The 5,416-nt window shown below is 42.0% G+C and overlaps 1 pseudogene; it reads right to left on the bottom strand.

Moving 5' to 3' along the window:
* Positions 1-2,520: 2,520 nt before the first annotated feature.
* LOC120928315 lies at positions 2,521-4,797 on the bottom strand (annotated as a pseudogene).
* Between the last annotated feature and the right edge of the window lie 619 nt (positions 4,798-5,416).

The raw sequence follows: 5,416 nt of genomic DNA, 5'->3' as shown, positions 1-5,416 counted from the left end.
AGTACTTGTTGATTCAAATAACCTTTTTTTGGTTAATTCTCCTTTAACCACTTAACCACTTCCCGACCGCCTCATGTAGATATACGTCGGCAGAATGGCACGGACAGGCACATCAACGTGCCTGCCTATACGTGGGTCGGGGGTCCGATCGGGACATACCCCACCCCCCCCCGCTACACGCGGCGGTCGGGTTCCCTCAGGGAGCAATCTGGGACGACGGCGCGGCTATTTGTTTATAGCCGCCCCTGTCGCGATCGCTCCCCGGAGCTGAAGAACGGGGAGAGCCGTATGTAAACACGGCTTCCCCGTGCTTCACTATGGTGCTGCATCGATCGAGTGATCCTCTTTATAGGGGAGACTCGATCGATGACATCATTCCTACAGCCACACCCCCCTACAGTTGTAAACACACTAAGTGTACACTAAATCCTACAGCGCCACCTGTGGTTAACTCCCAAACTGCAACTGTCATTTTCACAATAAATGCAATTTAAATGCATTTTTGCTGTGAAAATGACAATGTCCCAAAAATGTGTCAAATTGCCCGAAGTGTCCGCCAAAATGTCGCAGTCACTGATCGCCGCCATTAGTAGTAAAAAATAAATAAATAATAAAAATGCAATAAAACTATCCCCTATTTTGTAAACACTATAAATTTTGCGCAAACCAATCGATAAACGCTTATTGCGATTTTTACCAAAAATAGGTAGAATACGTATCGGCCTAAACTGAGGGAAAAAAAAAAAATGTTATATATGTTTTTGGGGGATATTTATTAGAGCAAAGTAAAAAATAGACATTTTTTCAAAATTGTCGCTTTATTTTTGTTTATAGCGCAAAAAATAAAAACCGCAGAGGTGATCAAATACCACCAAAAGAAAGCTCTATTTGTGGGGAAAAAAAGGATGCCAATTTTGTTTGGGAGCCACGTCGCACGACCGCGCAAATGTCTGTTAAAGCAACGCAGTCCCGAACTGTAAAAACACCTTGGGTCTTTAGGCAGCATATTGGTCCAGGGCTTAAGTGGTTAAGGACCGCCTCCTTCACATTTACGTTTGCAGAATGGCACATGCACGTACAGGTACATCCTGTGCTACCCGGTCCGAAGCTCCAGGACCCGCTCGCCGCTGGAGTCCCATGATCGGTCCCCGGAGCTGAAGAACGGGTAGAGCTGTATGTAAACACAGCTTCCCTGTTCTTCACTGTGGCAGCGTCATCGATCATGCGATCCCTTTTATAGGGATACACAATCGATGTCACACCTACAGCCACACCCCCCCACAGTTAAAACCAGACATGAGGTCATACATAACTCCCAAACTGCAATTGGCATTTTCACAGTAAACAATGCATTTTAAATGCATTTTTTTGCTGTGAAAATTACAATGGTCCCAAAAATGTGTCAAAATTGTCCGCCATAATGTCAGTCACAAAAAAAATAAAAAAAAATAAAAAAAAGCTGATTACCGCCATTAGTAGTAAAAAAAAAAAAAATTATAAACATGCAATAAAACCATCCCCTATTTTGTAAAGGCTATAAATGTTGCGCAAACCAACCGATAAACGCTTATTGCGATTTTTTTTACCAAAAATAGGTAGAATACGCATCGGCCTAAACTGGAGGGAAAAAAAAATGTTTATATATTTTTGGGGGATATTATAGCAAAATGGGCGCTCTAATTTTGTTTATAGTGCAAAAAATAAAAACCGCAGAGGTGATCAAATACCAAAAGAAAGCTCCATTTGTGGGGAAAAAAGACACGCCAATTTTGTTTGGGAGCTACGTCGCACAACCGCGCAATTGTCTGTTAAAGCGACGCAGTGCCGAATCGCTAAACCTGGCCGGGTCCTTTGCCTAAAGGTCCGGGTCTTAAGTGGTTAAAAGGGTATGGGAGGGGGCATGCCCTATGCCTACATACATTTGTTAGTAGGTGTCCCTCATTCCCATATCAAAATGTTGGGAGGTATGCTTTTCAGAAGGTAGTTAACCGGAGCTTTTGACAGAATTTTATGCTTCTTATGAAGATGCTATAAGGAAGGATTAGCCAACTGGGGTATAATAATTTGCTTGCAAAAGCAGACATTAGGTCTGCATTTAGGTCACTTCCATTGGCTTCTGCTACTGTCAATCAAATCAGGTGATCAGAGTGGGGGGGGGGGGCATGATTGAGCCACAGTGTGTGGCTCAAGATTGACTTTAAGTGCCCTGCTATGGGGGCATTTGTGCAAAGAAAAGGAGCCAGCAATTCCAGCATGGAACCCAAAGGCGGTTTGGTCTGGCTCCATGCAATGCTTACCATTGGCCTTGGTTCTCTCCCATGCACCAGCATCACTAGTGTGGGCACCCAGCTTGCAGCTGACTGTGCATCCTGAATGGCCAAGCAGTCTTTTGGGACATGTCCCAGAAGATGGAGAGGAGTTGTTGTGAGCAGAAGTGGGAGCTGTCAAAAACTAGGTACCCACTATAGATAATGGACTGTTAGATGTAGCACAGGATACAGATTTCTTGAATTTAATGCTTTACTCTTCAAGCTTCTGGATAGTTCCTTTTTCTGAGACAGATACAATAATATCGGATATCCTTGTTGTTTACTGTGGTGGCTTGTTGGATCAATGCAGAGTTTGAAACAAGCTCAATGTCATTGCCTTCAAGGATCAGCTCATCTTCCCGAGCTTGAGACAAGGCACCTTGTCTCATGCATACTCTGCGGATGTATTTTTCCGCCAAGAAGTTCCTCATCTCTACCAGTGACCCAGTCTCCTGAACAACTATGTTAATGGGAAAGTGAGCGTACATGGCTCTCATCTTGTAACGAAAACCTAGTGCGACTCCCTTGATCATGTTTTTTCACATAGCTGTAGATTGTGTGCACTGTGGTCAGCTCTTTTCTGTTAGCCCACCATTTGTCAACAAGGAGCCTCTTCTTTCTGCCCAGTAGACACAGCTCTACATTTATGTGGTTGAAGTTCTTCCTCTATATATTTTGCATGCCAAAATAAGGGGGTTAGGTAGCCTTATAGCGGAAGTTCCACTTTTGGGTGGAACTCCACTTTAAGAGTTGCAATTTGTTTGGCATCCCTTTAGCACATGAAACCGTTTGACCTACTACATGTATTGGACTTCCTTGGTATCACCATTGATTCCATCAAGATACATTTTAGACTCCCAACAAAAAAAGTGGATCTAGGGAGAAGTTTAAGGAGTGATTATGGTTCAGGACAGACAATATTTAGAATTACATTAGATTTTTCTTCCAAACCTCTGCCAGTCATTATATTTAGATATTGTGGGCCATATTCTCAAACAAGTTACGTAGGCGTATCAACAGATACGCCTACGTAAGTCCGTTTCCTATGTTTAAGTGTATTCTCAAACTGAGATACACTTAAACATGCCTAAGATACGACAGCCTGCGCCGTTGTATCCTAGGCTGCAATATTTACGCTGACCGCTAGGTGGCGGTCAGCGTAGAATATGCAAATGACTAGTCACGCCGATTCTCGAACGTACGCTTGCCCGCCGTAGTGTTTTAACGTCGTTTCCGTAAGCGATACGCGGCGTAAAGATAAAGATGCCCCCTAGGTGGCGTACTCAATGTTAAGTATGGCCGTCGATCCAGCGTCGAAATTTCAAAATTGAACGTCGTTTACGTAAGTCGTCCGTGAATGGCGCTGGACGCCATTTACGTTACAGTCAAAACAAATGACGTCCGTGAGACGTCATTTAGCGCAATGCAAGTCGGGTAATTTACCCGACGGAGCATGCGCATTACGATCGGCGCGGGAGCGCGCCTAATTTAAATGATCCACGCCCCCTGCCTGGATCATTTGAATTAGGATGGCTTACACGGGTGGACTTTACGCGATGCCGCCGCAAGTTCACAGGTAAGTGGTTTGGGAATCCGGCACTTGCCACTTAAACTTGCGGCGGCGTAACGTAAAGTACATACGTTCCGCCGCCTGAAATGTATGAGAATATGGCCCTTAATATTTAAAAAATGTTTCAACCTGAATATGTAGGCAGATGCTAGAGATTTAAAATGTATAAGCCATGAGAACATTTTTTTGGAAACCAAAAAAAAAGAAGAAATTCTGAAAAAGGTCAACAAATTCAGTGTGGAGGTTCTACAAAATTGAAAGGGAATGTGAAATGCAGTGTATATAAAAGTATTATGCTTTAAATAAAAGTACAGCTTACTCAGTAAACAAAACATTTTTTTATTTTTATTTATTACAAATGGAACAAGGACTGTAAGTTAACCACATGACCTCCGGAAGATTCTGCCCCCCATGATCTCTGCCCTTTGCCATCGGGCACTGTATTACACTGAGACAATTGCGCGGTCATGCAATGCTGAACACAAATTAAGTTTAAAATCTACCAGTTATTTGGTGGCATTTGATAACCATGCATTTGTTTTTATATAAAGTAATGGGCGGGCAATTTGACACTTTGTGGGAACCAGTGATAGACTGAGACTGACTGTACTCAACACTGGTGAGCACTCTCCGTTAATTGATTCTTCCTGCAGAATGCTATACTAGACTCTGCTAAAGCCAGATATTACACCTGTTATCTAATCGCAGGTGCAATGCTCTGCAGGCTCCTAAAAAAAAAAAAAAAAGTTATTTTTCCAAAATTCTTTTATTATTTTTTCCAAACAGTACAATAAATACAACATAAAATCAACATATAAACTAACAACATAAATGGTCTCAATGAGTACCCCTTACACTAAGAAAGATAAAAGAGGAGACGTCTTCAGCCAGTACTACTTCTGGAATGTTCCTTGCCATTTTGCCTCCAGGTCTAATTTTCCCATTATATTCTCTATAGGGGACACTGGGGGAGAGGGCTCAAATACCCCTAGTGGAGGGGGAGGGGAGATAGGGGGAAGAAGAGAAGAGGAAAAAAAAAAAAAAAAAAAAAAAAAAGAAGTATTTCCTTCCTTTTCATTCCCTTTCCCTCCCCCCCCCCCTACGTCATGAAAACACAGAAAAAAATTCTGCGGGGAATAATTCCCCTTACTGTGTATATACTTAAGTGTGAGAAAACAAATCCCCCTATTGTGTATGTACTACTATATAATAAAGGGGAGGGAGAGAGAGGGGGGGGAAAAAAAAGGGGGGGAGGGGAAAATCTATTGTAGGTGATATAATATTCCCTTATTGTGAATATTATTAAAATGCAAACACACACACACCAAAAAAACTATATAATAAGAAGGGGAATATAAAGAGGAGCAATTCCCCTATATTGTGCAAGGCAAAAAATAAAAAATAAATATATGGGGGGATAGTTCCCCTTATTGTGTATATTCTAATAAAAGAGAAAAGAAAGAGAAAAAAGAGAAGGAGAGAAAAAAAAAAAAAAAAAAAAAAAGGGAGGGAAGGTCAGGTTTCCCTACATTGTGAG

This window comes from Rana temporaria, chromosome 2 (assembly GCF_905171775.1).
Source record: "Rana temporaria chromosome 2, aRanTem1.1, whole genome shotgun sequence".
NCBI lineage: Eukaryota > Metazoa > Chordata > Amphibia > Anura > Ranidae > Rana > Rana temporaria.
This window is presented reverse-complemented; position numbering and strand designations above follow the sequence as displayed.